At 47.5% G+C, this 23,884-nt stretch overlaps 1 pseudogene; it reads left to right on the plus strand.

The window, feature by feature from the left end:
• The first annotated feature begins 1,234 nt into the window (after positions 1 to 1,234).
• On the plus strand, positions 1,235 to 22,419 carry LOC140185036 (uncharacterized; annotated as a pseudogene).
• Positions 22,420 to 23,884: the final 1,465 nt, after the last annotated feature.

Here is a 23,884-nt window from a genome sequence, read left to right on the forward strand (position 1 = left end):
TAGGGACAGAGGTGGGGTGTTAGATTCCAGGATGCATTAGGGTTTAGCGACTGTGATGTGGGGTGTTCGAGATCAGAATAAGTTCAGAGACAGGGATGTGAGGAGTTACAATGCAGATTAGGATTCAGTGGCTGGGATGCCATGTTGTGGGAGGACAGATTTAGGCTTGGGGACAGGGGTCTGGGTTTTAGAGATCAGTCTGAGTTTCGGGACAAGCATTTGGGTGAGTTAGAGATTATTTGGGTTTAGGAACAAGCATGTGAGCGAGTTAGAGATCAGTTTGGGTTTAGGAACAAGCATGTGGGCGAGTTAGAGATCAGTTTGGGTTTAGGAAGAAGCACGTGGGCGTGTTAGAGATCATTTGGGTTTAGGCACAGGCATGTGTGTAAATTAGACATCGGATTAGGCAATGAAGACGAAGCTTAGAAAGGTTAATGGGGCCTAGCGGCGACTCCTTTGCTTGCATCTTCGGAAAAAAGCTCTATTTCCATCTTTAATATCTCTATTTTTCCATTTCATGGTTCTTTTTAAAACTCTTACCTGGGGTTACACGCTGATTACAGTTCTTTGCCGAAATGCGACCCGCTGTCGGGGTTCCATTACTGGCCGTTGTTCGGCACGCCAAAGGCTCGGCCCAAGAGTTCGGCTCGAATTCGGAAGCCTAGGATTTCGGGGTTGTCGAGACGGGCGGATCGAGGGTAGGTGTCACGACAGGAGACCCGTTTGTCGTCGGGGGTGTCGGAATATCTGCTGTGTGTCTGAAGACCCGGGATCTTTGCGATCTTCAGGCACAGAACTCGAAAAAAGAAGCGACGTAACGGACATTTAACATCGTAAACTAGCCAGTTGTTTGTTATGTCCCGGTTTCACCTATCACCTCATCTCCCCCAACATTTTGACACCCTCCCTTCCTTTCCAGTCCTGAAGACGGGCAACACTCAAAAGTTGCTGGTGAACGCAGTCGGCCGGGCACCATCTATAGAAAGATGAGCAGTCGATGTATCGGGCCGAGATCCTTCGTCAGGACTAACTGAAAGAAGAGATAGTAAGAGATTTGAAAGGTCTCGGTCTGAAACGCCGACTGTTCACTCCTCTCCATAGTTGCTGCCGCCTCCCCGAGTTCCTCCAGCACTTTGTGTGAGTTGCTTTGGTTTTCCGCATCTGCAGAGTCTCCGATTTAAACCAATGCGCATGCGTGGTCGGCGGGACCAATGCCGGATATCGCGCATGCGTTGGGTAGACGAGAAGCTCACAGTGATCGGTGGCAGGTAAGAGCGAGCTCCGGGCGGTAAAAAGTAATCACCGGCGTCTGAAACGCGACCGAAGGACAATTACTGTGATTTCCAGCCACACTGGTGCTGCAACCCACGACAGTCCTAGTCCTTTCCCTCTTTCTCAGCCCCACGATCCGTACCCGGGCCCAAGAGAGCTTTCGACTCGTAGGCCGCGGGCGTCTGCGCCGCCAGTTTTGCCGCACATGCGCATTCCTGTATTTCGATGGTGGACAGGGAGGTTTCTCATCGTGAGGGCTTCTGGGTAAAGTGGCAGCCATGGGCGATCGTACCGGCGTTGTCCCGTACAGTCAAAGGAAGGGCGAGCGGATGTATCTCCCAAACACTGCTGAGCTCCAGCTATGTAAATCCGAGAGATTATGAACTCCGAACAAAAATATAGTTCCCAGTTAATCTCGGTTGAAGAGTTTACCTTCCAGTCGGTGAAAATGTCAATTAGTGCTGTATGGAAATAAAACTTTCCGTCAGATTTAGTTCTCTCTGAGTGAATAACGATATGAAACACCTTTGCCTCGATGACAAGTGACTTGTGGCTTTCACATCACAAAAGTGCCGCAGTCCAGTGAGAATAGCCACTGCCCTCCACTTTATATTCATTGGCATTGCCATCGATGGGTTCCTCACTGTCAATCAGCTGGTGGGAGGGTATCCGAGTAATTAGTAAATCTCCAGGATCATACATGTAGAAACAAGTGCTCTTTGTAGTCTTGTGGAACATGACTAGAACTTGAAATAATACCAAAGGACAGAGACGAATTCAGCCAAGTCACAGGTTGATTGAAGTCAGAAATAGCCCATTCTCACACAGACAGGAATACAGTCAGAGAATTTGATGGTCAGTCAGAATGTCTGATCCGTGCCTTGTTCGAAGATGAGTGCACATAGAAACATAGAAATCTACAATATATTACAGGCCCTTCGGCCCACAGTGTTGTGCCGTCCATGTAACCTATTCTAGAAACTGCCTCGGATTTCCCAACCGCATTGCACTCTGTTTTCCTGAGCTCCATGTACATATCTAACAGTCTCTCAAAAGACTCCATGGTATCTGCCTCTACCATCATCACTGGCAGTGCATTCCATGCACCTACTACTCTCTGTGTGAAAAACCTACCTCTGACATCCCCTTTCACCCTACTTCCAACACCTTAAAACTACGCCCCTCGTGTTTGCCAGTTCAGCCCCAGGAAAAAGCCTCTGGCTACCCACACGATCAATGCCTTTCATCATCTTATACACATCTGTAAGGGCACCTCTCGTCTTCCGTCGCTGGAATGTAATGTTAAAATTGTACAAGCCATTGGTAATGCCAAATTTCGAGTATTGTGTACAGTTCTGGTCACCGAATTATAGGAACGATGTCAACAAAATTGAGAGAGGGCAGAGAAGATTTACTAGAATGTTACCTGGGTTCCAGCACCTAAGTTACAGAGAAAGGTTGAACAAGTTAGGTCTTTATTCTTTGGAGCGTAGAAGGTTGGGGGGAGACTTGATAGAGGTATTTAAAATTATGAGGGGGATAGATAGAGTTGACGTGGATAGACTTTTTCCATTGAGTGTAGGGGAGATTCAAGCAAGAGGACATGAGTTGAGAGCTAAGGGGCAAAAGTTTAGGGGTAACACGAGGGGGAACTTCTTGACTCGGAGAGTGGTAGCTGTGTGGAACGAGCTTCCAGTAGAAGTAGTAGAGGCAAGCTCGATTTTCTCACTTAAAAAAAATTGGGTGGTTATATGGACAGGAAAGGAATGAAGGGTTATGGGCTGAGTGCAGGGAGATGGGACTAGGTGAGAGTAAGCGTTCGGCACGGACTAGAAGGACCGAGATGGCCTGTTTCCTTGCTGTAATTGTTATATTTTTATAAGTGAACAGAAAAAAAATCCACTACACTATAGAAGAAAAAAACAAAAAAAGAGGGACTGGGCAGTCCATTTAGAGGGTACAACCAAAAAAGAAGAAAGAAAGACTTCCTGATCAAATCTAAAATGTCAGAAAAAAATGAAAGAGTAATAAATCAAATTAAATGAAAATATTGGATAAAAGGTCACCAGATTTGCTCAAATTTAAAGGATGTAGCAAATGTCCCACTTCTTATTGTCTCTAAACTTAAACGGGACATAATGGAGGAGAGCCAATAGAAGACCGTCTCTCAGGAGCTTCTCCAACAACTTGCCCTCCACTGAAGTAAGAACCACTGGTCTGTAATTTCCTGGCTTATCTCTACTCCCTTTCTTGAAAAGGGTACAATATCTCCTCATCCTCTAGTACTTTTCCTCTCTCTATTGATGTGCAAAGATCATCGCCAGAGGCTCAGCAATTTCCTTCCTCACTTCACACAGTATCCTGGGGTATATCTGAAGTTGAGTACCCCCAACTTGTGTTGAAATTGCTAAAATTGTGATGCCAGAGCTCACATTTGGAGATCATATAGAAACATGTAAAATTATGGAAGGAATAGATAAGATAGAGGCAGGAAAGTTGTTTCCACTGGTAGATGAGACTAGAATTAGAGGACATTGCCGCAAGGTTCGGTGGGAGATTGAGATGAGGAGGAACTGCTTTTCCCAGAGGATAGTGAATCTGTGGATTTCTCTGACCAGTGAAGGAGTGGAGGCTACATCAGTAAATGTATTTAAGTCAAGATTGTATAGATTTTTGCATAGTTGGGGAATTAAGGTTTATGGGGAAAAGGCAGGTAGGTGGAGATGAGTCCATGGCCAGATCAGCCATGATCTTATTCAATGGCAGATCAGGCTCAAAGGGCCAGATGGCCGACTCCTGCTCCTATTTCTTATGTTCTCACCACAGACTGAAACCTCTCCTGAAATATTGTCCTTCACCCATTGATGTCGATTGCCAATATTTTTACAGGTTTGAAATGGCAGAACACTTGTGTACGGGAATCTCAAACACAACAACATATCAGTTTTGCTGTCTGGATATTTAAGGAGTGACCAAATATTTTCTTTGCTGCACCAACACATCTGTTGTCGATCCTTGGAGATGAAGAAGTGTTTCATCCCAGCTGGTAATGTATTCTGTCTTTGAGATGAAGTTTTCTGTTTTTACTCTGTAAAATTCACTGGAACCGGGAGCTGAGAACACACCAGCATTTGTTCACTGGAGATCAGTTCTCAACTGCTTTGATTGTACAAGTGATTCAAACGTCTGACTTTCTGAGTTGCCAGAGAATTGATCGCATAGAGATATCATTCTCCTTCTCTCAGTGTGGGAAGAGATTCACTCACAGGCTACCCACAGATACGCCAGTGAGTTCACAGTGGGGAGAGGCCATTCACCCACTCTGTGTGAGGGAGGGGAACCACTCAGTCATCCAGTCTGAAGATACATCAGCAAGTTCACACCATAGTGAGATGCTCCACCTGTTCTGCAAGCGGGAAACCATTCTGTTATTGATGCTAAAGGTATATCAGAAAATTCACCAGTGAGAGGACATTGACCTGCTCGGACGGTGGGAAGGCATTCACACAGTCAATCACGCCACAGTGACACCAGCGAGTTCACACTGGGCAGAAGTCATTCACCTGCTCTGAATGTGGGGAAGGATTCACTCAATCATCTCAACTGAATGAACACCAGCGAGTTCACACAGAAAAGATGCCGTTCACCTGCTCAGACTGTGGGAAGGGATTCACTCAATCGTCCACACTACATAGACACCAGCGAGTTCACACTGGGGAGAGGCCATTCACCTGCTCAGACTGTGGGAAGGGATTCACTCAGTCAAATCACCTGCTACAACATCAGTTCATTCACACTGGGGAGAGACGGTTTACCTGCTCAGACTGTGGTAAGGGATTCACTCGGCCATGTCGACTGAAGATACATCAGCAAATTCACACTGGGGAGAGGCCGTACAACTGTTCTGAATGTGGGAAGGGATTTGCTCGGTCATCTCAACTTCAGGCACATCAGCGAGTTCACACTGGGGAGAGGCCGTTCAGCTGCTCTGAATGTGGGAAAAGATTCATTCTTTCATCTCGGCTCTTAAGACACCAGCAAATTCACACTGGGGAGAAACCATTCATCTGCTCAGAATGTGGGAAGGGATTCACGTATTCAGCTCATCTGAGACAACATCAGTTTGTTCACACTGTGGAGAGACCGTTCACCTGCTCTGAATGTGGGAAAGGATTCAGTCTTTCATCTCATCTCTTGAAACACCAGCAAATTCACACTGGGGAGAGGCCGTTCACCTGCTCAGAATGTGGGAAGGGATTCACCTGTTCAGCTCAGCTGAAAGAACATCAGTTTGTTCACACTGCGGAGAGGCCGTTCACCTGCTCAGACTGTGGGAAAGGATTCATTCGGCATTCTCAACTACTGACACACCAGTTAGATCACACTGGGGAGAAACCATTCATCTGCTCTGAATGTGGGAAGGGATTCACCCATTCAGCTCAACTGAGGGATCATCAGCGATTTCACACTGGGGAATGGCCATTCATCTGCTCTGAATGTGGGAAGGGCTTCACTCGGCCATCTCGACTGAAGGTGCATCAGCGACTTCACACTGGGGAGAGGCCGTTCATCTGCTCTGAATGTGGTAAGGGATTTGCTCGGACATCTCAACTTCAGGTACATCAGAAACTTCACACTAGGGAGAGGCCATTCAGATGCTCTGAATGTGGGAAGGGCTTCATTCAGCCATCTCAACTGAAGGTTCATCAGCGAGTTCACACTAGGGAGAAACCTTTCAGCTGCTCTGAATGTGGGAAGAGATTCACTTGGTCATCCCATCTTTTGAGGCACAACCAAATTCACACTGGGGAGAAGCCGTTCATCTGCTCTGAATGTCGGAAGAGTTTCTCCCGGTCATCTCAACTGAAGGCACACCAGCGAATTCACACTGGGGAGAAACCGTTCACCTGCTCAGATTGTGGGAAGGAATTCACTCGGTCTTCTGAGTTTAAAATACATCAGCGAATTCACACTGGGGGATGCCACTCTCCTGTTCTGAATGTGGGGAAGGATTCACTCAGACATCCCAATTAAGACTAGAAGATATAGGAGCAGAAGTCGGCCATTCAGTCATGGGCTGATCCAATTCTTCCAGTCATCCCCACTCCCCTGCCTTCTCCCCATACCCTTTGATGCCCTGGCTAATCCAGAACCTATCTTTCTCTGCCTTAAACACACCAAATGACTTGGCCTCCACAGTTGCTTATGGCAACAAATTCCACAAATTTACCACCCTCTGAGTAAAGTAAGTTCTCCTCATCTCTGTCTAAATGGATGTCCTTCAATCCTGAAATCGTGCTGTCTTGTCATAGAATAACTTTCCCATATCTACTCTGTTCAGAGCTTTTAACATTCGATATGATTGCATGAGATTCCCCCTCCCGACCCCCCCCCCCATTCTCCTGAACTCCAGGGAATACAGCCCAAGAGAAGACAGATGCTTCTCGTGTGGTAACCCTTTCATTCCTGGAATCATTCTTGTGACTCTTCTCTGAACCCTCTCCAATGTCAGTTTATCCTCTCTAAAATAAGGAGCTCAAAACTGCTCAGAATACTCCAAGTGTGGTCTCATGAGAGCCTTATAGAGCCTCAACATCACATCCCTGCCCTTATATTCTGTACCTCGAGAAATGAATGCCAACATTGCATTCACCTTCTTCACCACCGACTCAGCCTGGAGGTTAACCTTTAAGGTATCCTGCACAAGGACTTCCAAGTTCCTTTGCATCTCTGCATTTTGAATTCTCTCCCAATCTAAATAACCGTCTGCCTGTTTATTTCTTTCACCAATATGCACGACCATACACCTTCCAACATTGTATTTCATTGACTACTTCTTGGCCCATTCCCTGAAACTATCTAAATCTCTCTGCCAGCACTCTGTTTCCTCAGCACTACCCGCTCCTCCACCTATCTTTGTATCATTGGCAAATTTTTCCACAAATCCATTAATCCAACAGTCCAAGTCATTGACATACATCATAAAAAGCAGTGGTCTCAACATCGACCACAGTGGAACTCCAGTGGTAACCAGCAGCCAGCCAGAATAGGATCCCTTTATTCCCACTCTGTTTTCTGTTGATCAGCCAATGCTCCAACCATGGTAGTAAATTCCCTCTAATTCCATGAGATTTATCTTGCTAAGCAGTCTCATGTGCAGCACCTTTCAAAGGCCCCTGAAAATCCAAGTATACCACATCAACTACATCTCCTTTGTCCACCCAACTTGTAATTTCCGCAAAGAATTGCAGTAGGTTATTAAGGCAGGATTTTCCTTTCAGGAAACCACGCAGGCTTTGGCCTATCCTGTCATGTGCCTCCCAGTACTCCGTAATCTCATCCATAACAATCGATTCCAGCAACTTCCCAACCACTGAAGTCAGGCTTTCAGGTCTGTAGTTTCTTTTCTGCTGCCTTCCACCCTTCTTAAATAGTGGAGTAACATTTGTAATGTTCCAGTCATCAGGTACTATGCCAGAATCTATCGATTCTTGAAAGATCTTTAGTAATGCCGACGAAATCTCTCCAGCTATTTCCTTCAGAACCCGAAGGTGCATTCCATCAGGTCCAGGAGATTTATCCACCCTCAGACCTTTAACCTTCCTGAGCACCTTCTCAGTTGTAACTTTCACTGCATGTGCTTCACTTTCCTGACACTCTTGAATGTCAGATATTCAGTACTGCAGATGCCTTCCACCGTGAAGAATCATGCAAAATACGCATTCAGTTCCTCTGCCATCTCTGTGTCTCCCATCACAATATCTCCCGTGTCATTTTCTATTGGTCGTATCTCTATTCTCAACTCTCTTTTACCCAGTGGCAGCCATCCTTTAGCCAAGTTTCAGATTTGGCCACAACGTCATATTGCCAATCTAGCTGAATTTCAAGACCATCCACTTTATTTCTTATGCTGCGAGCACTCAAATACAGCTCTGTGTGGTGCCCCCTCTCCAAACCTGTCATGCTACGTTTTGGAGGACAGGAACCCCCGAACTTGCCGGAAAGTCTGAGGAATGGAAATGAAACTTAACTGAGAAGATGCTGGGACATGAAAATGCATTTTGGACCGATGAGGCTGATGTTTGTTACTCCAGGATTACTTACAACACTATTGGAGCGGCCAAGGATACCCCTTTCTGAGAGAGGTCTCGCCCGTCATCCAGTATTGAATGAACTCTGCACGTATACACAGGGGAGAAACTGTACAACTGCTCAGACTGCGGGAAGGAATTCACTCAGTCATCTCAACTGAATGAACATCAGCGAGTTCACACTGGGTAGAAGCCGTTCACCTGTTCCAACTGGGAATGAATTCACACTTTCATCTCGCCTGTCTACACACCAGACTGTTTTCAGCAGTGAGAGGACGTTGTCCTGCTCAGACTGTGGGAAGGCATTCACACACTCATCCACACTGCAGAGACAGTGGCGGGTTCACACTGTGGTGAGGGTGGTCACCTGCTCTGAGTGTGGGATGGGTTTCAATCAGTCACTCATCCTTGTGTCACCCTGCCAGGCTTTGACCCATCGTTAAACGGAGAGATCAGAAGCTTGAGAGGGCGTAATTCACTCAAGTTCGCCAATTGAGCATTAAAGGCAGTGGTTTCAGGGCAGGTTATTTTTGAGCTTTCACCAGGGGCCAGTCAACAGTCAGGATTGATGATCAAGAAGATGCCAACGTTAGGCAGCAGCAAATGGAGTGGCCGATGCTGGACTGGGCAGAGTTGGAGTGGAGACTTTGAGGCTTTACCTCTTTGAGGGTTCAGTCAGGACAGCCTTCGCACAGAGAAGGCAAAGTTATACTGGAGGTGGAAGTGTTTTTGCCCCCTTCCTCACATTTGCTCAGTTAGAACAGTCAAGATGCCAGGCAGGATAGTGGAAAGCTCCTCTTGCGGGATGTGGAAAGGCAGGAGACCCTCCTGTGTCCCTGATAACTACACCTGTGAGAAGGGCATCCAGCTTCAGCTCCGAATAATCCACATTAAGGAGTGGGAGCTGGAACTGGATGAACTCCAGATCATTCGGGAGGCTGGAGGGGTGATAGGTCGGACATATAGAGAGGTAGTTGTAACCAGGCTGTACGCCACAGGAAACTGAGTGACAGTCGCGAAGCGGAAATGGGGGGGGGAGGGGGGGGGGATGAGAACAGCAAGTGCAGTGTACCCCTGTGTCCATCCCGCTGAACAACACATATATCACTTTTGTCACAGTTAGAGATGGTGGGATAACCTGGCAAAGGAAGGTTACAGCAGGAGGGTCTCTGACGCTTAGTCTGGTTCTGAAACTGAGAAGGGGAGGGTGGAGAAGAGGCGTGCTGTGGTCATTGGTGAATCATTAGCTGAGGGAACGTACTGGATGTTCTGTGGGTGAGAATGAGATTCCAGGATGGTATGTAGCTTCCTGTGTGCTCCAGGTCTGGGTTATCTCCGGCCGAGCACTCAGTTTTGCTCAGGAGGGTGAACAGTGAAGGTCGTGATCCATGTGGGTACCAATGATATGGGCTGGTAGAGTAACGAGGTTCTGCAGGGAGTGAGGTGCTAAGTTAAAGGGCAGCTCGTCCAGGGCTGTGACCACAGGTCTGTTATCTGTGCCACATGCCAAGAATAGGAAGATTATACAGTTTAACATGTGTCTAAGGATTTGGTGCAGGAGGGAGGGCATAATGTTATTGGATCATTTGAGCCCGCAAGGATTACTGTATGTACAGGAGTTTGCATTGGGGTGGAGGGGACATGGTTGCTGGAAGGTGAAGTGGGCAGACAGGTCTCTCTCTCTCTGTCAGACACACACAAACATATGCAGTGGAGTGTGAGGGAGGGGAGTGGGGAGGGATAAGGGGAATGAGGAGGATGGTGTTAGGGCTCATTCACAAAGTCTCAGACTCACCGAACTGTCCCCCTCTGGAATTGGTCCCATTCCCTACCCCAGGCTGGGGGTGAGCGTTGAGTTGCCTTGCCAACAAGAAACTGAATTGTTGATAGCATCTGGTTGACATACTTCGGTAATAAATTTACGTTGAACTTGAACATTGAAATGTATTGTTTTTAAAACTTGTACTGATGAGAAATGATATCTGTGAAGGTCCGGGAGTGGAAAATGAACTGGTGTTCAGCCCCACTGCTCCATGCCAGACAAGAACCCCTATCTGAGTCTGTCCCATCTGTCTGTGCTTGACACGCCTCCCTCTAAAGTTTCCTTTTTCTGTACCTGTCCCAGTGTCTTTTATTTTCCTTCACAACCTCATTCTCCTGCCTTCACCCTTTAACCTTTGATGACTTTACTAATCAATGTATGTTTTATCCAAACAGGATGACTTGGCCTCTGAGCCGTCCGTGGCAATGAATTTCACAGGTCCCTCATCTGTCTAAATGCATGCTCTCTGGTATTTGACATTGTGACCCAGAAGATTAAAAGTGGCAGTTATCTACTCTATCGAGATCTTTCGTTATCTGATCAACTTCTATCAGGTCACCCTGAGCTCCTCCACTCCAGAGAAAACAGCCCAAGTTTATCCGAACTCTCCTTACACAGTAGGTTACGATTCCAATCCACACAACATCCTGGTGAACCTGTTCTGCAATCTCCTCATTGCTGACCCAAGCACCAGTGGCGTAATGGACTTTAACTAAGTAAATAGTGAATTGTTGATTAATAAGGGTGTCAAAGGTGACTGGTAGAAGGCAGCAGCGTGGGGTTCAGAGGGGGCATCCAATAGCCGCGATCGAATGGTGGAGAAGACTCAATAGACGGAATGGGTATTTCAGTTTCTACTGAATTGATGTATAGTGTTGAGATGCGAAGTGGTGGGGAGTAAGGTGCGGGTGCAGGTAAGAGTGAGTGTCCAGGTAGGAGATGGTGTTAAGCACCTTTTCACCATGTCTGGTAACGAACAACAATTAACTCAGAGTGGATCAATCATAAGTGCTTTTATGTTTATTTGCAGCAAGGGAAGACTAGCACTGCCCAGGTGCTGGTAATAGCTTTATCAAAAAGAGACAATACCATCACCCCTTTGGACACAAGTTCAAGGACAAGGTGCATTCTGTTGTCTGCTGAATCATTGTTTGGCATTCTTCCAGTCACACAGCTGCGGTTCTGCACTCAAGTGCTCAGGTACCATCAGCATCATGTTGCACCAAGATTATTAGCAAAGCACTCTGATACAATACAGGTTCCATTTTGTTACAGAAAGAAATGCCATTTTGGTACAACAAGTGAAGTACGTTTCCCTAGTGGTGGAGAAGCATTCCTTCACACCCCCTTACGTCACTCCCCATTTCTGTTCACACCTCCGATCCTTGTGGCCTTCACCCTCTGTGAAAACCCTTACATCACTCCCCATGTCTGTTCACACCTCCGATCCTTCACACCTCACCCTCTGTGAAAACCCTTACATCACTCCCCATTTCTGTTCACACCTCCGATCCTTCACACCTCGCCCTCTGTGAAAACCCTTACATCACTCCTCATTTCTGTTCACACCTCACCCTCTGTGAAAACCCTTATGTCACTCCCCATTTCTGTTTACACCTCCGATCCTGGCGGTGCTCACCATCTGTGAAAGCCCTTCTTACCCTACACCCATCGCCATTTTGTAACCCCGCCTGACCCCTACACCATTTACCATCCCTGTAAAGCCTCCACCATCCACACTGGCGCAATAGCTGACAGCTGACCTGAGAAGGACACCGAGCGTGGCAGGTAGCAGGGCTCACAAAACACACTCACACCAGCTGACATTTTTTATAACCCGACCGATTTGCATGGTTATCTTGTCTAAACCGCTTCCTACCTTCCTATCTTTACCTTACCCCGGTCCCCCCACTGATCTCCGTCCTGAAACATATCCTTGCCAGCGAGGGAAGTTCTATACGCTCCCATTTACTTCCTCCCTCAGCTCCATTCTGGCTCAGAAACAGTCCTTCCAGGTGAGACAACATTTCAAAATTGGGTAAGAATAGGATGATTCGGCAGATGAATGTGTGGCTGAGGAACTGGTGCAGGGGCATTGCATCAGATCTCTGGGTCATTGGGATCTCTCCTGGGGTTGCAATGATCTGTACAACAGGGACGGGTTGCATCTGAACCTGGCGGGGTCCAGTATGCTCGTGGGCAGGTTTGTTACAGCTTGTGTTTAAAATAACTTGTCAGGGGGATGGGAACCGGAGTGTGAGTGCTGGGGATGAGGTAGCTGGTTGGCAACAGAGGTAGCGTGCAGTGAGAGTACTAGCAAGCACCATGCTGCCCTCATGTTATGAGAGACGGCACACCACACGATCAGCTTTATCTGTGCCTGCTCATGCTGTGTCTATGCCTGATACGAGAACCTACACACTGAATAGAAGCTTCCTTCACTGTGCTATCAGAATTTGGAACAGCCTTCCAGATGCTGTGGTTGGAAACATCAGCGATGATGGGTTCCAAGCCTTCAAGAGTCGAGTGCACAAACACCTATCATCTCTGGGAGGGAAGGCACATGCTTCTTCATAAGATATGATGAAGGGGACCAGGATGGCAATGCTTGGCTGTTGGCAGGTAGGGTTAATACCTGACTTTCAAGAGCACTTTGAGTTATGTTCCGGCTGGACTTAGTCCTTAAACTGCTAGAGAACAGTGCGTAAAGAACAGATGCTGTTTTCTCCCAGTCGTGATTAGTTTTTAGTTCCAAGTGCTCCTGTCACGTTTTGTCACCCTGCAACCTTATTCTTCAATCTCTTTGAATAATGGAGGACAGCAGGTGTATAAATGTCTCTCTCCAGCAGACTTCATCATGACTCCAGTATTTCTACTATTTTTTTTAAATGTTTCTTAATTGTACATATGATTTTCTTGTGTTCTATCGCTGAGCAGCGGTGAACCATCTGATTGGCCTGTCAGAGTTCTCTTTGGGAACTAGTTGACTTGATCAGCGTTTCTGATCCTGGCTATTGTTCACGATCACACGTAATAAACAAAAATGCAGAGGCTGATATCAGGTGAAAATTGCAGTCAACGGAATGAGTTGCACCGTTAAAGTGAGACAACATCTATAAGGGTGATGAATGCAGGGCTGAAGGAACGTGCGCAGTGTACAGAGTAACAAAGGTGAACTTGTAGCACAGTGTGATTTGAGTACATCTCCGTGTCGTGGCTGAAAGAAGATTACAACCCGGAGCTTAACGTCCAAGCAGACACGTTGTATCTAAAGGACAGGTAAGTAGGCCAAGGGGTGGGTGCCTCTGCTGGTAAATATGAAATCAAATCATTACAAAAAAAGGGGCGGCAAAGTATCAGAAGATGTAAAATCTCTGTAGGTAGAGCGAAGAATCATTAAGTGTAACAAGACCCTGCGATGATTTATATGCAGACCTCGAACCGTTGTAAGGATGTGGTCTACGAATTACAATTGGAGAGAAAATGCATGCCAAGAGGGCTATGTTACGATAGTCATGGGGGAATTACAATTGGGAAAATCAGGTTAGCGTTGATTACAGAGGGGGAAATTTGTAAAATGCCAACGAGATGTCAGTTGAACACGTTGGGGATCAGCTATTCTGGATTGTGTGTTGAGCGATGAACTGGAACTGAGTGCTGATGAAATCGCAGAGCACACTCGATGGGCCGAATGGCCTGATTGTGCTGTATCATGTGGAGTTCTGGTCTAACAAACCCCTGCAATGCTGAGTGACCAGAGTTCAGTCCTGGGTGTGAGGAACTGTTGCAATATCTGCAGAATCTGACATTAACAGTCCCTCGTCAACTCGGATCTAGATTTAGTTACCATCTGACAGTGACTGCAGGTCAGGGTAGGAAACAGGGGAGACACTACATCTGCTGACCCGTCTGACAGTGACTGCAGGTCAGGGTAGGAGACAGGGGGAGAGACTACATCTGCTGTCCCGTCTGACAGTGACAGCGGGTCAGGGTAGGAGACAGGGGCAGAGACTACATCTGCTGTCCCGTCTGACAGTGATTGTAGGTCAGGGTAGGAGACGGGGGAGAGACGACATCTGCTGACCCGTCTGACAGTGACTGTAGGTCAGGGTAGGAGACAGGGGCAGGGATTACATCTGCTGTCCCGTCTGACAGTGACTGTAGGTCAGGGTAGGAGACAGGGGGAGAGACTACATCTGCTGACCCGTCTGACAGTGACTGCAGGTCAGGGTAGGAGACAGGGGGAGAGACTACATCTGCTGTCCCGTCTGACAGTGACTGTAGGTCAGGGTAGGAGACAGGGGGAGAGACTACATCTGCTGACCCGTCTGACAGTGACTGCAGGTCATGGTAGGAGACAGGGGGAGAGACTACATCTGCTGTCCCGTCTGACAGTGACAGCGGGTCAGGGTAGGAGACAGGGGCAGAGACTACATCTGCTGTCCCGTCTGACATTGACTGTAGGTCAGGATAGGAGACAGGGGGAGAGACTACATCTGCTGTCCCATCTGACAGTGACTGTAGGTCAGGGTAGGAGACAGGGGGAGAGACTACATCTGCTGTCCCGTCTGACAGTGACTGCAGGTCATGGTAGGAGACAGAGGGAGAGACTACATCTGCTGTCCCGTCTGACAGTGACAGCGGGTCAGGGTAGGAGACAGGGGCAGAGACTACATCTGCTGTCCCGTCTGACAGTGACTGTAGGTCAGAGTAGGAGGCAGGGGGAGAGACTACATCTGCTGTCCCGTCTGACAGTGACTGTAGGTCACGGTAGGAGACAGGGGGAGAGACTACATCCTCTGTCCCGTCTGACAGTGACTGTAGGTCAGGGTAGGAGACAGGGGGAGAGACTACATCTGCTGACCCTGTCAGCATCAGCCCCAGGGTACTGAAGGCCTGTACGATCCTGTTCTCTGGTATTTTGCAGCACCATTACAATCTAAGACTGAGTCAGGAAAAGATACCGGTGCTGGGGAAGACTTCCTCTTTGGTTCCTTTGCCCAATACGATGACTCCATCTGGACTTAATGACAACAGACCAATTGCCCTCATGTGATGAAGGTGATGCAGAGGCCGGTCCAGACTTACCTCGGACCCTCTACATTTTCCCTACCAACCTCATGAGGGAGCGGATGATACCATCATCTCCCTGTTGCAGCGAGCTCACTCCCACCGGGATGATGCTTGTGGCATTGTGAGAGTCACTGTTTTTGATTTCTTTAATGCCTTCAATACAATCCAGCCACGTTGTCTGAGCAAGGATGGGCGTAGACAAATTCACTATCTCCTGGATTACTGCGTTCTTGAAAGATAGACCCCAGTTTACACCGCTGGGTGGTTCTCTGCCTGAGGTGGAGATGAGTGACACTGGAGCCCCACAAGGGACTGTCCTGACTCCGTTTCTGTTCACGCTGAACACCTCAGACTTTCAGTGCGACTCTGAGTCTGGCCACTTAAAGATGTTCCCTGATGGCTCTGCCGTAGTTGGGTGCATCAGAGATGGGCAGGACTCGGGGTACAGAGGGCTGGTTTAACAGGATTGTGGAATAGTGAGGGAAGAATCAACTGCTCCTGAACGTGGTCAAAACCAGGGAAATGGTGATAGATTTTAGGAGGAACAGGACTATGATGAGTCCTGTATACATTCTGGGAGAAGAAGTTGCGATGGTGAAGGAGGACAAATACTTGGGTGTTCGCCTCGGCGAGAGACATGACTGGGAAACCAACACCAAGACTGTTTAAAAGAAGGGGATGAGCAGACTCCATTTTCTAATGAAGCCGAGATCCTTGAACACGTGAGGCAGGATGTGGCAGATCTTTTACCAGTCTGTTGTAGCGAGTGCAGTCTTCTTCGCTGTTTTACGTTGGGAAAGACTAAATAAACTCATCAGAAAGGTTGGATCCATCCTTGGCCACAACCCGGACTCCTTCGAGTGAGTGGTGGAGTGGATGTCACTGATCAAACTGTTATCGATTATGGACAACCGGAACATCCTCTCCATGACCTACTGAACAGGCAGCAAAGCCCCCGACCCCTTTTCAACAAACTCACTCAGCTCCGCCCTCACAAGGATCGTAACAAAAATCTTCTGCGACAGGTGAATACACATCATAGTTCAATAGTCTCTGCATTGTTGTTTCATACATTATTATTGCACTCTGATACAGTGTTATTGTGTATATTATTATTCTGTACTTTATTTTCAGTAAAGTCAGCCCGCTGCTAGCTGTGCTTTTAGATGTTGCTGCAGAAACGAATGAATTTCCCACTCGGAATCAATAGAGTATTCATTATTATTATTATTCTCCAGCCCTTTATCTCTCAACAATTAACTTCCCAGCTCTTTACTTCACTCCTCCCCGTCTCCCGGTTTACCCTATCACCTCACCTGCCCCACATTCTGACTCCCTCCCTTCCTTTCCAGTGCTGAAGAAGGGTCTGGGTCTGAAACACCGACTGTTCACTTCTCTCCATAGTTGCTGTCTGCCTCCCTGACTTTCCTCCAGCATTTTCCGTCCGTTGTTTGGGATTTCGGCATCTGCAGATTTCCTTCTGTTTGCTCTCATGCGCATGCGCAGAGGTATGAGTTCGTCCCAAATATCGCGCATGCGCTCAGTAGAGGAGAGGCTCGCAAAGATCGGCCGCAGGTAGGAGGGGTCTCCGGTGGGGAATTAATCAGCGGCGTCTGAAACGTGATTGACGGGCTATTACTGTCAGCTCCTGCCGCACTGGTCCTGCACCCCAGCACAGTCCCGGTCCGTTCCCTCTTTCTCAGCCCCACGATCCGTACCCAGTGCCGCCAGGCTTTCGGCTAATGAGCGGTGGGCCGCCGCCGTTTCTGCGGCGCATGCGCATCGCTTTATTGTTCGGTGGCTGACAGTTAGGTTTCTCGATCGTGGGGCCTTCTGGGTAAATGGGCAGCCATGGATGACACCACCAAGCGTTGTTCCCCAACAGTCGAAGGAAATGGGAGCGAATGTATCTCCCAAACACTGCCGTGTTTCAGCTATGTAAATCCGAGGATTAGTAACTCGGAACAAAAATATAGTTCCCAGTTAATCTCGGTTGAAAAGTTCACCTTCCAGTCAGTGAAAATGTCAATTAGAGCTGTATGGAAATAAAACCTTCCGTCAGATTTAGTTCTCTCTGAGTAAATAGCAATATGAAACACCTTTTCCTCGATGACAAGTGACTTGTGGCTTTTACATCACAAAAGTGCCGCAGTCCAATGAGAATAGCCACTGCCCTCCACTTTATATTCATTGGCATTGCCATCGATGGGTTCCTCACTGTCAATCAGCTGGTGGGAGGGTATCCGAGTAATTAGTAAATCTCCAGGATGATACATGTAGAAACAAGTGCTCTTTGTAGTCTTGTGGAACATGACTAGAACTTGAAATAATACCAAAGGACAGAGACAAATTGAGCCAAGTCTTAGGTTGATTGAAGTCAGAAATAGCGCATTCTCACACAGACAGGAATACAGTCAGAGAATTTGATGGTCAGTCAGAATGTCTGATCTGTGCCTTGTTCGAAGATGAGTGCATATAGAAACATAGAAATCTACAATATATTACAGGCCCTTCGGCCCACAGTGTTGTGCCGTCCATGTAACCTATTCTAGAAACTGCCTCGGATTTCCCAACCGCATTGCACTCTGTTTTCCTGAGCTCCATGTACATATCTAACAGTCTCTCAAAAGACTCCATGGTATCTGCCTCTACCATCATCGCTGGCAGTGCATTCCATGCACCTACTACTCTCTGTGTGAAAAACCTACCTCTGACATCCCCTTTAACCCTACTTCCAACACCTTAAAACTATGCCCCTCGTGTTTGCCAGTTCAGCCCTAGGAAAAAAAGTCTCTGGCTATCCACATGATCAATGCCTTTCATCATCTTATACACATCTGTCAGCTCACCTTTCATCCTCCGTCGCTCCAAAGTTCACTCAACCTATTCTCGTAAGGCATGTTCTCCATTCCATGCAACATCCTTGTAAATCTCCTCTGCAGTCTTTCTATGGTATCCACATCCTTCCTGTAATGAGGTAACTGAACTCAAGACTCTAAGTGGGTTTAAAGAAGGTCTTATATAGCTGTAACATTACCTCACCGATCGTGAACTCAGTCCCATGGTTGATGGAGGCTTTCTTAACAACATTGTCAATCAGCGCTGCAGCTTTGAGTGTAAAATTGACATGGACCACGAGATCTGGCTGATCCTCCACACTGCCAATAGTCCCAACATAATATTGTGTTCTGCCTTCAAATTTGATGTACCGAAATAAACCACAGCACACTTATCTGGGTTGAACTCCATCTGCCAGTTCTGCATCCTATCTGCATCCTGCTGTAACCTCTGGAGAACTGTCCAGACTCTTCACAACACCCTCAACTTTTGTGTCATCAGCACCCTTCTCCTTCCTCATCAAGATCATTTATAAACATCACAAAGAGAAGGAGTCTCAGAACACATCCCTGTGGAACACCACTGGTCACCATCCTCCATGCAGTATACAAGCCATCTACAGCCACCGTTGGCTTTGTGGGCAAGCCAATTCTGGATCCACAAAGCAAGGTCTACTTGGATCCTTGCCTCATTACTTTCTGAATGAGCCTCACATGAGGAATCTTATCAAAAGTCTTACTGAAGGCCATGTACAATATATCCAATGCTCTACCTTCATCAGTGTGTTTTGTTACATCCTCAAAGAATTCAATCAGGTTCGTAAGGCACGATCTACCCTAGACAGAGCCATGCTGACTATCCCACATCAGATTATGCTTCTCCAAATGCTCATAAATCCTGCCTCTCAGGAGCTTCTCCAACAACTTGCCCTCCACTGAAGTAAGAACCACTGGTCTGTAATTTTCTGGCTGATCTCTACTCCCTTTTTTGAAAAGGGAAAAATGTCTTCAAACCCTCTGGTACTTTTCCTCTCCCTATTGATATGCAAAGATCATCTCCAGAGGCTCAGCAATTTCCTCCCTCACTTCCCACAGTATCCTGGGGTATATCTCAAGTTGAGTACCCCCAACTTGTGTTGAAATTGGTAAAATGTGACGCCAGAGCTCACATTCAGAGGAAATCATACAGAAACATGTAAAATTATGGAAGGAATAGAGAAGATAAAGGCAGGAAATTTGTTTCCACTGGTAGATGAGACATTGCCTCAAAATTCGGGTAAATTGGGATGGAGATGAGGAGGAACTGCTTTTTCCAGAGAGTGGTGGATCTGTGGATTTCTCTGCCCAATGACGGAGTGAAGGCTTCCTCAGTAAATATATTTAAGACAAGATTGGATAGATTTTTGCATAGTTGAGGAATTAAGGGTTATGGGGAAAAGGCAGGTCGGTGGAGATGAGTCCATGGCCAGATCAGCCATGATCTTATTCAATGGCAGATCAGGCTCTAAGGGCCAGATGGCCGACTCCTGCTCCTATTTCTTTTGTTCTGATGTTCTCACCACAGACGAAAACCTCTCCTGAAATATTGTTCTTCAGCCATTGATGTCTTTTGCAAATATTTTTACAGGTTTGAAATTGCAGAGCACTTGTGTACAGGAATCTTCAACACAACAAAACATCAGTTTTTCTGTCTCTGTCTGGATATTTAAGGAGTGACCAAATATTTTCTTTGCAACGCCAACACATCTGTTGTCGATCCTTGGAGATGAAGAAGTATCTCATCCCAGCTGGTAAATGTATTCTGTCTCTGAAATGAAGTTTTCTCTTTTTACTCTGTGAAATTCACTGGAACCGGGAACTGAGAACACACCAGCATTTGTTCACTGGAGATCAGTTCTCAACTGCATTGATTGTACAAGGCATTCAAACGTCTGACTTTCTGAATTGCCAGAGAATTGATCGCAGTGAGATATCATTCTCCTTCTCTCAGTGTGGGAAGAGATTCACTCACAGGCTACCCGCAGACACGCCAGTGAGTTCACAGTGGGGAGAAGCCATTCACCCGCTCTGTGTGAGGGAGGGGAACCACTCAGTCATCCAGTAATGAAGATACATCAGCAAGTTCACACCATAGTGAGATGCTCCACCTGTTCTGCAAGTGGGAAGCCATTCTGTTATTGATGCTAAAGGTATATCAGAAAATTTACCAGTGAGAGGACATTGACCTGCTCGGACGGTGGGAAGACATTCACACACTCAACCACAACACAGTGACACCAGTGAGTTCACACCGGGGAGAAGCCATTCACCTGCTCTGAATGTGGGAAAGGGTTCACTCAATCATCTCAACTGAATGAACACCAGTGAATTCACACAGAAAAGATGCCGTTCACCTGCTCAGACTGTGGGAAGGGATTCACTCACTCCTCCAAACTACAGAGACACCAGCGAGTTCACACTGGGGAGAAGCCATTCACCTGCTCAGACTGTGGGAAGGGCTTCACTCACTCCTCCAAACTACAGAGACACCAGCGAGTTCACACCGGGGAGAAGCCATTCACCTGCTCAGATTGTGGGAAGGGATTCGCTCAATCGTCCAACCTACAGACCCACCAGCGAGTTCACACTGGGGAGAAGCCATTCACCTGCTCAGACTGTGGGAAAAGATTCATTCAGTCAAATCACCTGCTACAACATCAGCTAGTTCACACTGGGGAGAGACCATTCACTTGTTCAGACTGTGGGAAGAGATTCCTTCAGTCATCTGACCTACTGACACACCGGCGAGTTCACACTGGGGAGAGGCCATTCACCTGCTCTAAATGTGGAAAGGTATTTGCTCGGTCATCTGTACTGAAGGAGCATCAGCGAGTTCACACTGGGGAGAAGCCGTTCACTTGCTCTGAATGTGGAAAGGTATTTGCTCGGTCATCTCAGCTCTTGAGACACCAGCAAATCCACTCTGGAGTGAAACCATTCCTCTGCTCAGAATGTGGGAAGGGATTCACCGATGCAGCTCAGCTGAAAGATCATCAGTTTGTTCACACTGTGGAGAGACCGTTCACCTGCTCAGACTGTGGGAAAGGATTCACTCGGCGTTCTAGACTACTGACACACCAGTTAGATCACACTGGGGAGAAACCATTCATCTGCTCAGAATGTGGGAAGAGATTCACCCATTCCGCTCAACTGAAGGAACATCAGCGACTTCACACTGGGGAATGGCCATTCACCTGCTCTGAATGTGGGAAGGGATTCACTTGGTCATCTCGACTGAAGGTGCATCAGCGAGTTCACACTGGGGAGAGACCTTTCAGCTGCTCTGAATGTGGGAAGGGATTCATTCAGTCATCCAAACTTGTGAGCCACTACCGAATTCACACTGGGAAGAAACTGTTCACCTGCTCCGATTGTGGGAAGGAATTCACTCGGTTGTCTGAGTTTAAAATACATCAGCGAATTCACACTGGGGGATGCCGCTCTCCTGTTCTAAATGTGGGAAAGGATTCACTCAGTCAATTCAATTAAGACTATAAGATATAGGAACAGAGGTCGGCTCTTCGGCCTTTCGAGGCTGCTCCGCCATTCAGTCATGGGCTGATCCAATTCTCCAGTCATCCCCACTCCCCTGCCTTCTCCCCATACCCTTTGATGCCCTGGCTAATCAAGAACCCATCTCTCTCTGTCTTAAGTGCACCCAATGACTTGGCCTCCACAATTGCATGTGGCAACAAATTCCACAAATTTACCACCCTCTGACTAAAGTAAGTTCTCCTCATCTCTTTTCTAAATGGATGACCTTTGATCCTGAGTTGTGCTCTCTTGTCCTAGATTCACCTACCATGGGAAATAACTTTCGCATATCTAATCTGTTCAGAGCTTTTAAAATTCAGAATGTTTAAATGAGATTCCCCTCACGACCCCAGCCCCCATTCTCCTAAACTCCAGGGAATACAGCCCAAGGGAAGCCAGATGCTTCTGTTATGTGTAACGCGCTGTAAGGTTTCACTGCTAATGTAGTGACTTCTTTGTAATGTTCACTGCTGAAGTAACAGTTTCTCTGCAGCAGCAATGTTCGTGTTATGGCTGGCGATAACAGGACTGTGGGATGCATGTCAGCCAATCAGGATTTTGTTGCTCTGTTTCGTGAATCTAGGAGCGTTGATTTTGTCAGAGAGAGAGAGATGGAGAGAGAAGACGCGAATGGAGAGATTTGCTAGACTGCCGGAGAGGGTGGACTCGGAGCGCGGGTCCGAAGGGCAGTAACGATCGGAGGAGGCCGATGGGGACCGATCGGCCTATCAGTGAGCTCCACTTTTGCGCACAGACTGTTTAATAAGATCGCACCCTTTATTCAATTTTGTTTCTCTACTAACCATACAGTCAAAGTAAGAGTTATAAAGCTTAATCATTTAATCGCAAAGTGTGTTCTGTTTCTTATTTCTGGGCACTAATTTGTAACAGGGGACACATCGGGCAGCATCCATCCAAACGACATTTCTTCAGTTTGGCCGGGAAGGGGGTTATCACCCCCGAGATTAAGCCGCTAGGCAAAGCGAGAATTACAATTGTGGGGGCTGCGTTCGGGATTGATTCTGTTGGATGCTGTGTAATTACCCTGAGAAATGAACCAGTGGGGCAGATATTTGTACTCCGGATGAATTGTTAATTCCACTGTTAGGTTCTGTTGAAGTTGTGATTGTGAGCGGAGACTTGATAAAATGGCGGATGCTGCTCTTGTTCTCATGCAGACCAGCGCTGAGGGAGCTGGGGGCGGAGATTTCAAAGACAGGTTTCTGTCATTTCTGTGGAGTGAGGGGAAAGAGTGGTCGGAGTTGGAAGGTCTAATTAGTCCACGTCCCCTGGTGAAGAGTGAGAATTCTGAGGTAGTAGCCGGCCTTACTTCTCTGGCGAATAAATGGAAAATTCAGATTCCAAGTCCCAGTTATGGCAGGCTCCACCTATTCTCTGGAATAACACCCACCCCTAAAGGGGAGGAGGAGTATGAGACGTGGGCGGAACGGACCTCTCAGTTGTTAGATGAGTGGCAGTGCTCGGATGATGAAAAGCGACAGTGATTGGTTGAAAGTTTGAATGGGCGGGCCGTTGACGAGAGAGCTGTCAGGTTACATTATCCCGTAGCGACAGCTGTCAGTTATCAACAAGCACTGGGCAATGACTTTGATCCGACTGGAAGCCCAGTGGAGCTCCTGGTGGCGTTTCAAAGCATGCGTCAGGAGAAGTGGGAGAAGGTTTTTGCTTTTATTTTACGGCTAGAGAGGCAGCTAAATTGGTTGCGGCACAGAGGGGTCATACAGGCGGCTGAGGTGGATCGGTTAAGAATGGACCAGATAGCCAGGGGCGCAGTGTCCCATGATCTGATTGTGTGGGGTCTCTGACAGTCTCGTAAGACGCGTCCCCTCCATCTTTTGTTGAGCTGATCAGAGAGGTACGGGAAGAGGAGAACGCGGCGGAAGCACGGGAGGACTCAGTCAGCAGGGTACAGTCCTCGGTAGTGTCCCCTGCGGTGAAGTGACCACAGATAGCCTACCCCGGGGAGCGGTAGAAGAGATTGTGGCAGAGTTGAGAACGGAGATACGTCGGTTGTTATCAGCGGGTGTGACCCCCCCCCCCCATATGTTGGGGCTGTTGTGGGCGGGGGGGGGCGCTGCAGATTCCCCAAGGGGATGAACAGTGCGGAGGGCTGCTGGCAGCAGGTCTCACGCCAGAAGGAGAGTGAGCTCCCGGGTACCTCAGCAGGGAGAGTCGTTGGGAAAACCTAGAGGGGA

This window comes from Mobula birostris, chromosome 20 (assembly GCF_030028105.1).
Source record: "Mobula birostris isolate sMobBir1 chromosome 20, sMobBir1.hap1, whole genome shotgun sequence".
Classification (NCBI taxonomy): Eukaryota; Metazoa; Chordata; class Chondrichthyes; order Myliobatiformes; family Myliobatidae; genus Mobula; species Mobula birostris.